Raw genomic sequence first — 12,883 nt, forward strand, 5'->3', positions numbered from 1 at the left:
GAACCAGATGGCCCAAGATTATATTTTATTTTTCTGGTTCAAAATGAATTGACTGGTCTTAGAATGATAAAGTCCAAAAAAGACCCTTCTGTGTCCCCAGACTTCATCAGGCCACAGGACCAGCTAGTGCCCTTTATCATGAACCAGTCATGAGTCCAGGGCCTTATGTCTTTATACTGTAATTTAGATTAGGGCCTAATGAAAGGGCAAGAAGCTGCTTTACTAAATGAGATCATTCTGGCCTTCGGTAATGTCAGTGCATTTGGGTAGAAAGATTTTGAGGAATTAATGACAAGAAGGCAGTACTACTGACTGTCCTATTAAGGGGTTATGAGCAAGGAGAAGTCTGATTTATAATTTAACAAACTCCCAAATTAGGCATCTTTTTTTTTTTTCTGGTGGGATTCAAGTAGGATTTTTCTAATGTGCAGAACCTTGTTCTTGATCATTCAAAATCTGAGTGGAAATCTTTTTGACAGTCATAGGCAGATATCTTTGGAAAATAAATTCTGTATTGGAAGTGTAAGGTATGTCACATGTAAGTGTAAACATGATGCCTTTGTGGGCTCAATTCCATTGACTAGATTTCAGAGTTGGAGAGACCAGGTTACACAGTGTAGGCATAAAAATGTTTTAAAGATACGTTAAAGCCAACTTGTAATTGACAATAAAAATTACAGTGACAAAAGAAACACTGAACTTGGAGTCAGGAAGCCTGTGTTTGAGACTTTGACATTACTCTGAAGGATCCTTCAGCAAGTGGTTTGAATTTCTCTCTGAGTCTCAGTTTTCTCATTTGTAAAATGAGGCCAGAATACTACTGTTACCTGCCTTGTTTCATTACAGGGCTGTTCTGAGAACGAAAAGAGGAGCATGTAACGAAGTCCTGGTGATGTACAAATAGACCCTGTTATTACGGTGGCCTTTAGTGCCTGATGGGAAGTGTCCTGAGTTGTGAGTAGGGCAGACCTGCCTTTGGAGTTACTCTTATTTAGTAGTTTGGTGATTTGTGCCAAGTCACCACAATCTTGAACCTAGTTTCTCTCAGCTGTATATGATAATTACTCCTCTCACAGAGTTGTGAGAATTATATTAGTTGTAGATGATATTTTTAGGTTTTTATACAATAATCAGCTGGGAATTATAATGTTACCTTGAACTGATGTCAGAAAGTAGGAAAGAAATAGCCAGAGGCTTCTTATCCGTTCCCAGATGTCTTGCAAGATAAATAATCCAAAGAATATTAGAACGTTAGTGCTAAAAGGACCCTGGAAGGTCACCTGTCTTATCCTCCTCATTTTAAAACAAAGGATTGTTTCCCAATCATATTTTTTCATTTCTGCTTTGTGCATTTGGATAACACTCTTACCAGTATCATCAGTTGTACAGAATGGCAATCATTGCTCAATCTTGATAGATAGAGATTTTTAAAAATGTAGAGTTAGAGAAGAATTCTGCTTGGGGATAGTATTGTGTTATGAAAAGAACCTGGGCTTTGTTGACAAAGTTACAATGGAATTTTGATCCTGTCTATTGCTAGTTAAGGTCAGTAGAAATTTTACTTCATGTTTGTTTGGTACTTAACTGTACTGTTTCTTTACCTATCGCACAGGCCACGTCTGCGTCTGTAGCTTAGCCATTTCCACATGTGAGTCTTTGGATCTGAAATGACTTTGCTTTTTATGCTATTAAAGATTCTTGACCTTTTCTCCCTTGTCTCCTGAAAATATAATAGTGATTCCTTTAGGTAGAAGGGAGGAGTGGTGGGTTAGATGTAGTTAGAAAAGACTTCTCTTTAAGGCTGGTTTAGGGACTTAAACGTTAAGCTATTATTTGTAAAACTAATTTTGTTAGGCTATTTGTTAGATTGTTTTCTTATGTGATTGAGTTTCAATTTATCTATGTTGATTTTGCTTATGTTAGGGGTTACATAGGTTTAATTCTTTAGAAAGCTAAATGCATAGTGTTTTAATATGGAATTTTAAAATACTGTTAAGTGTATTCTTGAGAGAAGAGCTCTTCACAAGAAATAAAAAAATAATGTTTTACCACTGAAAACTCAGTAGAGCAAATGCAGAGAATGTTCATAATCAAGGAATAATGACCTTTGTATACTTTTAAGAACTCACTGTTACGAGATTCCATAGGTTATATATTGATTTTTTTTAACTTATTAAGAGTATTCTTTTCATTCTTGTTTGATATTTTCTGGATAAGAAATATGCAAACTAATTAGCTATTCAGGTTTAGATTTTAATGGGACTAGATTGAAAAATGGAAGATTGATAGATAAAGACTACATGATACTACATAGAAGGTGGTAATTCAGTGTGAATTTTCTGTTATTTATCAGCATTTTAACTTTGGAAATGAGTTTTTCTTTCCCTTCATTAAATACATGGCTAAAATTTCTCCTTTGATCATCTTAACATAATTTCATTGCAACCACTAGTCTGTGGGGTTTCAGTTGAATTTTTTTAATATGAATTTATGTGGAGAGGGTTGGTATCTTTCTAAATTTTGACTACACTAATTAGAGAATGGATATTACAAAAAATTGGCAGTCAGTTTTTTGAGTATTAAAATGAATTGGTTTTGAAAAGGGATACAAATGTTTAGTCTTATATTTTGCAACTTGTTTTTACATTGTCCTTCAGAATGTTTGATATTTCATAATGAGATACGTTTTTTGGAAAAAGAAAACAATTGGGCAAAAATATGAGAAATGTTTTCAGTTGTCCAAGGCTAATGTTGACTTAAATAGGTCTAGGTCTTCATGGTTGACAGCTGCAGATAATTAGCTTTTTCTTTCTTAACAAAGAAAGCAAATGGAGCCGCAAGACATTCATTGCCTTTTCTGTCATCGTCATAATAATGTATGTATTTAACTTCTGCAGTTCCTTAAATTGATTTAGTGCTAAGCTGCCTACATTACATGTAATAGGAGTGACAAGTGAAAGCTGCAGCACATATTTGCGTGGCAAAAGGGAGCTGTGATTGACAGCAGAGTTCCTCTCTACAAGAAATGGCAGTGTTGTGGAGCTCAAAAAGGGCCAGATACATAATTCTTAAAATTGTCGAGCAGATTCATGAAATGAATTCTAAGAATTGATTGCCACTTGGTATATTTGAGTGTCTGTGTTCTTGGCTCTGGATGAGGGGCACAGACAGACAGAATCTCCCCTGACTGCTGCATGCGAGGAAGTTCCTTTTAAGCATGTTAGGATTGGTGATTTAAGATTGATACTTACAAATAAATTATAGATCAACTTATGACTCTGTATTCAGTAACTGAAAATTTTCTTTAGCTCTAACCTGTTCCCTTTATTTGAAGACGTCAAATAATGCATCTATTCAAAGGAGAATTTTAAGACCATAAAGCAAACTGTTTTTTCAGTGAAAATACTCATTTTCACATGTTTCTAAAATCTGAAGGATCACTTCTGGAAAGGTAATTGTGTAACACATCGTGATTTCTTTTGACCAGAGAGTGGCTAAGTGTGATCATCTTTCAAAAGTACTCAAAATACCCTGCAGTTCCTTTGTTTGTTCAACACATGCCCAGAAGCTATGGTTGAAAAGATAGTTAGTGATTGCTGTTGAATAATATTCTTTGAGGAGCCCAGAATGCTGGGCTTCATACTATGCCATGGGAAATGTGTTTTGTTTTGGTGGCAACACCTTGTATGTTTGTGAGGTGGAGGGGAGCCCTGTAGGTCTTGTACATTGGCAGCCTCTACTGGCCATCGCAAAAGTGCAGTATTGACCTATGTTCTTTCCACTCTGGGTTGCATAGGATTTTATTTGGCCTCAGCTCTCTGTTGTTGTTCAGTCTCTAAGTCATGTCTGGTTCTTTGCAACCCAGGGACTCAGCACGCCAGTTATTCCCTTTAAAGAACTAGCTTATCTGTTGGATCTCAAGTTATAGCTATCAAAGAGCTACCAGTCGGATGATGTTGTCAGTAAACCAATACAAAGAATGGGATTTTTTAGAATCTTGGGAGAGGTTACACATATAGCCCTGCCGTGAGAAATAATTTCCAACTGAGAGGTAAGATAGATTTGATCTTTTTATAGATTTTAAAATACTTTCTCAGTTGCATGCCTTTGAATAGGCATTTACTTGTTACTGGTAAATAACTCTGATCCCCTGGAAGAAAGCCTTGACTCAATGATAGATTTAATTAAACAGATACTTATTTGTTCTTTAGTTTTAGGTATATCAACTATTTTAGAAGCTTCCAGAAAGTGGGCATATAACTCTTACTGGACTTTGTGACTGTAGATACCTTTGGGGATTGTTGGAGGGTTTGGACTGCTTAGAATATAAATTACAAATATCTGTAAATAGAATATCCAAGTGCAGTAAACCCTGCATTATTCTGGCTTTAGTAGTAGAGGCTTCTATAATGTGTTTATCTTTGTGTTTGGGAAATAATTTGACCAGAGTAGATGATTTCCTCAACAAAACAGATCTGGTTATTGACATTTCAGTTTTGTAAGTGGCTCTACTAGTCTTCTGCTTATTTTTTAGTTTCTTGGCATTTCAAATAAGATACCTAGTTGAATCTTTGTGTAGTCTTACAGACACTGACTTTCATCCTATGGCTTCCACTTACTCCTGGATTTTTAGAATGCTAGATCTCTTTGCTACCAGATTCTGTGCATTCTAATTCAACCCATTCATATTTGACTAAAATACGACTTTTATCACATCATGCTTTTTTTTTTAAATGATTTATTGTTTTCTTGAGAAAAACAGCATAATAGTATGGAGAATGGAGCAGCCGAGGAGCGCTCAGGTGGGGGAGGAAGATCTGGATGTTTTTCTCCCTCTCTGTTGCTGCAGTACTTTAAGCATAAACATATGCCTTCCAAGTCTCTGTTTCCTCATTCTACAAAATCATTTTTTGTGAAGATTGATTGAGATAATGTGTGTGAAATTGCCATGAGCTCTGAAGAACTCTCTTACTTTTATTGGCTACAGAGTAAAAAGACCAAATTCCTAAGACTAGAATTTCTTCCCAAACTGCTCCATTTCTGTACTGTGCCTGACGTATAATAGGTACTCAATAAAGTTTTGCAAACTGTTTTCCAACTGTACCATTTTTGCATCTCCTCTGGTAATGTATGAGTTCCAGTTGCTCTGCATCTTTGCTAACACAAGTATTGACAGTGTTTTTAATTTTAGCTCCAGTTACATTGAGTATGTAGTAGTAGTAGTTTATTGCAGTTTCAATTTGTGTTGTACTAGAGTGACTGATGATGTTGAACATTTTCACATACACTTATTGGTCATTTACATATCCCCATTTGTAAAGTATCCATTTACTATTTACATTTACTATTTTAAAAAATTATTTATTTTTAATTGAAGGATAATTTCTTTACAGTATTGCATTGGTTTCTACCAAAAATCAACATGAATCAGCAATAGGTTTACCCATATCCCCCCAAATCATGTTTTTTGTCTCCTTATTGAGTTCTTTTTAGATATTTACATATTCTGAATACAAACCCTTTATCAAAAATATGTTTTGCAGGTTTTTCCCCTCACATCAATGTGCTTGCCTATTCGTTTTCTTAAGTGTGTCTTTTCAAAGAGCAGAAGTCTTATTTTGATGAAGTTAATTTATCAGTTTCTTTCTCTGGGCTTTCTATATAGTATTAAAAATTTTGTCTAACCTAATGTCATTTAACTTGTCTGTTTTCTTCTCGAAGTTTATCATCTCTTTAGGTTGATTTTACATTTTAAGTTGATTTTTATATATGAGGTAATGTAAGTTTCATGTCTTTCCATATAAGTATCCACTTTTTTCAGCATCATTTGTTGAAAGCACTATAATTTCTTCATTGAATTACTTTGACACCTTTATTGAAAATCAATTCATGATATATGTGTGGGTGTATTTGTCTTTTTGTCTTCTAGTCTGTTAATCTGGTAAATTACACTGATTGATACTCTAATATTAAGCAGCTTTTAAATTCTAGGGTAAGTCCCATTTTTATCATGATTTATTACACATTTTATGTGTTACTGGTTTGATTTGTTAGGATTTTGTTACAGACATACTTGTGTATGTTTTCTTGAGAAATATTGGTATTGATTAAATTTTCTTACAATATTTTTGTCATTTTTTAAAAAAATTAGAATCATGCTGGCCTCATAAAATGAGTTGGTGGATGTTCCCCCTCTTTTATTTTCAGAAATAGTATAAGCACCAATTGATTTATGAATTGGGAAACACAAAAGTTCACTTATGTTACTCTAACAACTTATTATCAGAGAAATAAATATTTTAATATATAGGGCATGTTATTCCTTTCAGGTATTCTCCAAATGGTTATTTATATCTAAAACCAAGATAAAACAATAAAATAGCTTATATTGGCATGTTCATGCAGATATTTGCAAAATTTGACATGCAAAGCAAATTAAATTTGGATGAGAATTTGTTTTCAATAAACCGTAAATACTTGATATTGTGTTTTATAGAGATGTTGGTATTTGCATTTGCTGTTCATTGAAACATTTTGTGCAGTCTTTTGCACATTCTTGTTAATTCATACTTTATACTTTTGCTTCTTAAGACTTGTCAGTGATAATTGTAATTGCAGTGAATTTTTGAAAAACTTTTGACCTAGCATAATATTGTTTTAATTGTACTTCTTCCTAGCCAGAACCTATTCCTTGAAAGGGCATTAGTTCTTAGATTTTATATTTTTGATGGGAGGACTGGTAGATGTATTTCAAGTGCTTAGTTGTTGATTTGACTATACCTTATTGGATGGCATTTTACACGGTGATGTTAAAATCATTCTACCTTCCTCCAGAATATATTCTGTGGGCTTTAGGATGAGTAAAAAATGCTGTTTTACTAACACAGTATCTGTTAAAATTGTTTTGGAGGATTGGGAAATTGGATTAAATGAATAAAAGTTGTGAACTATACTGTTTGATAAAGAAACGTAAAACTCAATTTATGTTTTCATGCAATGAAAATTGTTATACTCTGATGTACTTTCAAGAGTTTTAAAAATTTAACATTGCTGCAAGATTTAAAAACGTTTGTTACTTATGTTTTGCTATGTAGCTTAGACTGTAAACCCCATGAGGAGAAACCCTATGCCCTGTGAATCATCTAGTGTATTCTTATCTTTGTAAATATCATATAACATTTATTAGAATAGTGAGATTTCAAAACTACCTGAAAAGTTTAAATTATATGAAACAGAATTTCACAAGGTGCTTAAATAGATCTTTTTGCATCTTTTCTCATTACAACAGTCATGAACTTGACATTTTTCTCCTGTGTAAATTTGCTGAATGCTTGCTTTGCAGTAAATACCACTGACATAATGACATAAAATATAAGAATCAAAACCTGTAACTAAATCATTAAACATACTGTTGACATTTTGCATGATTATATTTTAGGAAGTACTCACCCCATGAGTTGCATTTACATTTATTTGCTGTATAGAATGACATGAAAAGGCAAGTTACAAATGACTGTATTACAGGCAGCTGTGGTCCTACTACTACTATACTGTACCTTTTAAATGAATGTTAGTGAAAGAAAATAGGAAAGAAATAGGAAATCTCAAGAGTGTCCTAACTCACTGGGAAAAAATGTATTTTGTAGATTATAATAATTTGTCATCTTATAAGAAAAAAATCATTCTGTGGGAACATTAAATACGTCAAAGAGAGAATATAAAGAAGCATTGGTAGGCAGGTGTAATTCTCTATTGTACATACAGTAAAATATGTTGCTTATTAGGAAACTGATTGGTTAAGTGGTTATCGACGTATAATTCTTTCTCGTTATAGAAACAGAGGTATGTGTACTTGGAATGGAAAGAAAAATAGCAGTGTTTTGGAGCTTTTTTGATAGTGGACTTTTGTAGCTTATAACTTAAGTGCTATCATGTCTTAGTGTAATTAGTGATTTAACATATTGTTTGAGGACTTGTTTTAGCCCCTAATACTGTTCTTGAGCCTGAGGAGATGAGAGGTAACATACTAGCTCTGAGATTCTGTGAAATCCCAACTCAGTTAAGGTGTACAAAGAATGAGGTGACTAAGTGATATGAATAAACAAGTTTATTAGTTTCAAGTTGAATGTTAAGAAAAGTAAAATTGGACATTAAATGTTATATTGTTGTTTTTTAAATGTTGACTTATGATTATGTAAGAGGAAAACTTGGTAAATATCAGGCCAATAATTGTTGTATTGAGTGAGGACTTTTTCCTTACCATAATGTTAAAACTATTATGTGACATTGTTAATGTTAGGTTATTTCACTTCATACATGGGTAGATTGAGGTGCAAGAATATTTGTATTTATTTAGCATGAATTGTTGAGGTGCTATATTAATGTGTCTCATTATAAGAAAAGTAGGCATCTTAGTATAATATAGAATTTGCGTCTAGAACAGATTGTCTTTTCTAAGTATATATAACTTTTAGACTTTGTCAGTCTTTGCCTCCACTCTTCAATTTCTCACAGAACCTTTGACAAAGCTAATGATTGTGCATTTGTATCTAAAGTTGGGTTTTTAGCCAGGAAAATGAGAGAGGGCAAGAGGAAGATCCTAGACTGAGGTCCTTTGATATATACCCATCTATTCTTTTAATTGTAACATAATTGCTTTACAATGTTGCATTGGTTTCTGCCATACAGCAGCATGAATCAGCCATAAGTATATATTTATTCCCTCTGTCTTGTGTGTCTCTCCCACCCACCACCCCATCCCACCTGTCTATGTCATCACAGAGTGCGGGCCTGAGCTCCTTGTGTCATGTAGCAGCTTCTCACCAGCTTTATTACACGTAGTGCTGTATATATGTCACTGCTACTCTCTTGATTTGTCCCATCCTCTCCTCCCCCGACTGTATCCACAAGACCATCTTCTATGTCTATATCACTGTTTCTGCCCTGCAAGTAGGTTCATCAGTGCCATTTTTCTAGAGTCCGTATATATGCATTAACATATGATAGTTCTTTTTCTCTTTGACTTACTTCACTCTGTATAACAGGCTCTAGGTTTATCATACCTCATTTCAAATGACTCAGATTCATTCCTTTTTATGGCTGAGTAATATGCCATTGTATATATGTACCTCAACTTCTTTATCCGTTCATCTGTTGATGGGCATTCAGGTTGCTTCCATGTCCTGGTGATTGTAAATAGTGCTGCAATGAACATTGGGGTACATGTGTCTTTTTCAATTATGATTTTCTGAATATATGCTCAGTAGTGGGATTGCTGGGTTGTATGATAGTTTTATTCCTTTTTCTTTTTTTTTAAAGGTTCTCCATACTGTTCTCCACGGTGGTTCTATCAATTTACATTCCCACCAACAGTGCAAGAAGGTTCCCTTTTCTCCATATCCTCTGTAGCATTTATAATTTGTAGTTTTTTTATGATGGCCAATGTGACTGGTGTGAGGTGCTATACTTCACTGCAGTTTTGATTATAACCATCTTTTGAAGTTGAGAATTTCTTATAATAAAATTTTCCCTCATCATGTCACTATGGAAGTGAAAATTGCTCAGTTATGCCCAACTCTTTCCAACTCCAGGACTATAGAGTCCTTGGAATTCTCTAGGCCAGAATACTGGAGTGGATAGCCTATCTCTTCTCCAGCGTATCTTCCCAACCCAGGAATCAAACCGGGGTCTCCTGCATTGCAAGTGGATTCTTTACCAACTGAGCTATCAGGGAAGTCACTATAGTAATTTGAAATAGTTTTTCTTGGTTATACAGGAACTTATTTTATGTAGAGGGAAGGAACTAATATCCCCATCTCATTTCCCATAGATAATATGTATTTACCTTAAGTAATAATAAGGGTAAAATAAAAATACCCCTTATAAATAAAATAGTTTTGGTCATTATTGAAGATACCCTCCTTTAACTTCCACTTTTTATCGAAGTTTACCTTATTCTGAATGGGTGAAAAGATAGTAAGATGAGATGATAGATAATTAAGTAGGGGCTGAAATGATACGTCACGAGAAGATTCAGAGGGGAAAGAATGTCTTTCAGATTAATGAAGCACAAACCAAACAGAAAAACAAACATTTGACTCTCATGAACATGTCTGTAGAAATGTAAGGTTATATATGTGTGTGTTCAGTTGCTTGGTCATGTCCGATTCTTTGTGACCCCATGAACCGTAGCCCACTATGCTCCTCTGTCTATGGGATTCTCCAGGCAAGAATACCAGAGTGGGTTGCCATTTCCTCCTCCAAAGGATCTTCCCAACCCAGGAATTGAACCCACATCTCTTTTCTCTCCTCTATTGCAGGTGCATTCTTTACTGCTGAGCCAACAGGGAAGGCCCCATGGTTATATATACAGTATTGTTAACCATGTTATGTTTTATTTATATGTGTCATTTTTAATTAAAAATTATTTTGATTCTGGTTGCCTTTTAGTTATATTTCTGCATTCAAATGAAAAAAAGTGTCTTCACTATAGTGAAAGTCACTCAGTTGTATCCAACTCTTTGTGACCCCATGGACTATACAGTCTGTGGAATTCTCTAGGCCAGAACATTGAAGTGGGTAGCCTTTCCCTTTTCCAGGTGGTCTTCCCAAACCAGGGATTGAACCCAGGTCTCTCGCATTGCAGGCGGATTTTATTACCAGTTGAGCCACAAGGGAAGCCCAAGAATACTTGAGTGGGTAGCCTATGCCTTCTCCAGCGGATCTTCCCAACCCAGGAATTGAACCAGGGTCTCCTGCATTGCAGGCGGATTCACAATAGAGGAATGCTAAATAAGGCTGCCAACTTTCTGTTTTTAAGTTCTTTGTTCTGAAAATTTAATCAGTAGGATCTCGTCCTGGAACTTCCCAGGTATGTTTTCCACTTTTCACAGATGTGATTGGAGGAGAAATCATTCCTGTTTATATGAATGAGAAAGCTTTGGTAAAATTCCTTTGATTCTGAGATAACTAGATGAAATGTGTTGTATGAATCATGTCAAGCAAACAGTTGTCACCTGGCACTGGAGCTTGATGAAGTTTTAAAATGTTGGCTTGTTGCCTGTAGTGTTCAGTTATGGTTCTATAGAAAGTCTGTTTGTACAGATGAAGCAGCTCTTGGTAATGCAAATGGTAGGGCCTGTGTGAGTTTATTGCAGAGACACCTATTCTGAGTTCCCAAGACACACTCATCAAGACTTTGTTTTAATGTCTCATTGCTCTCTCTTTGGCACACTTATAAGAAAATGAAATAGACACTTATCTTGGTAAAACCCTTACTATTTACATAGTTCATTATCTACACAGTGCAGGAATATTTTCAGTAAAGTTTCCAGAAGATAGTCAAATTTGGACTTTAAGATACAGCTTTTATTTGCAGCTATTAACTCTCTGTCCAACCTAGTCTTCAGTTTCATCTTTTAACAAAGTTCTACATCCCTCTTTACTTATTGGCAGTTTAGTCTGCCAATTTTCCTAGCCTTTGCAACAGAATGATAAAGATCTACTCAGCATGTGCAGAAAAGAGATGATGAACCAATGCTCTTCAATTCTAGAATAAACTATATCTACCGGGGTATGCACTTCACACTGGGCCAAACTTTCTTCCTAAAAGTACATTATATTCTGCCATTTCCAGACTTTAAAATTTCTGTCATTTATAGGAACACCAAGTTTTTTTTTTCTTTATGGCTTTTGCTGTCATATACACTTTAAAAAAATTCCATTCTTTTCCTCCCCCAACTTCTTGTTACATTGCCTCTCTGTGCTGTGCTTAGTCACTCAGTTGTGTCCAGCTCTGCAACCCCGTGGATAGACTGCAGCCCACCAGGCTCCTCTGTCCATGGGGCTTCTCCAGGCAAGAATAACTGGAGTGGGTTGCTATGTCCTCCAGAGGATCTTTCCCACCCAGGGATTGAACCCAGGTCCTCCCAGATTGTAGGTGAATTCTCTACTTTCTGAGCCACCAGGGAAGCCCCTCCCTCTCTGTAGGGAATCATATTTTATCATATCATATTTTTTATCTGAATCCTTTCATTTGTATAAACTTGTAGCTTTATTTTGTGTGCATATAAACATTCGATGTCAATTCAGTTCAGTCACTCAGTCGTGTCCGACTCTTTGCGACCCCATGGACTGCAGCACTCCATGCTTCCCTGTTAATCACCAACTCCTCGAGCTTGCTCAAACTCATGTCCTTTGATTCAGTGATGCCATCCAACCATCTCATCCTCAGTCATCCCCTTCTCTTGCCTTCAATCTCTCCCAGCATCAGGGTCTTTTCCACTGAGTCAATTCTTTGCATTGATGTACATATATTTTAATTTTGCATTGCTGATATGCTATAGACATTATTTAGTTTGCCCTCAGCACTAATACTAAAGACCTTTCCATGTTACTGGGTATACACCTTGATTTGTTTTAACTGCTGCATAGTATTTTGTGGGGTTTCCTTGGTGGCTCAGTTGGTAAAGTCTACCTGCAATGCAGGAGACTTGGATTCAATCCCTGGATTGGTAAGATCCCCAGGAGAAGGAAATGGCAACCCACTCCAGTATTCTTGCCTGGGAAATCCCATGGATAGAGGAGCCTGGTAGACTACAGTCCATGGGGTCACAAGAGTCGGACAAGACTTAGCGACTAAACCTACCTACCTAGTATTCTGTAGAGAGAACTTGCTTCTTTTTGTTTGTTCTGTGTGTTGGACACCTAAATCACAAGGCCTTATAATAACTGGCTTTATATTTTCAGGTTGTCTTTTGCACTCCAGGCAACTTAAATCCTAGCTACTTGAAGTTAACCACTCTTGTATGAAAACAAGGCAGTCTTTATATTACCTTACCTTTGCACGTACTTTTAGTCTTTTACTGACTATTTCTTCACCTCA

General features: G+C 35.5%; 1 protein-coding gene across 7 annotated transcripts in view; it reads left to right on the forward strand.

The window, feature by feature from the left end:
* The window catches only part of RFX3 (regulatory factor X3), a 311,370-nt gene that overhangs the window by 60,865 nt on the left and 237,622 nt on the right, over positions 1 to 12,883 (forward strand). The window contains exon 1 of one of the 7 annotated variants that reach the window (XM_043890999.1): positions 935 to 954. The exons of the other annotated variants lie outside the window; for them this stretch is intronic. The gene's annotated coding sequence lies outside the window, so the exon portion shown is untranslated. Of the gene's footprint in view, positions 1 to 934; positions 955 to 12,883 lie in introns of those variants that run through there. 7 annotated transcript variants of the gene reach the window in all.

The sequence above is a fragment of the Cervus elaphus genome, chromosome 29 (genome assembly GCF_910594005.1).
Source record: "Cervus elaphus chromosome 29, mCerEla1.1, whole genome shotgun sequence".
Lineage (NCBI taxonomy): Eukaryota > Metazoa > Chordata > Mammalia > Artiodactyla > Cervidae > Cervus > Cervus elaphus.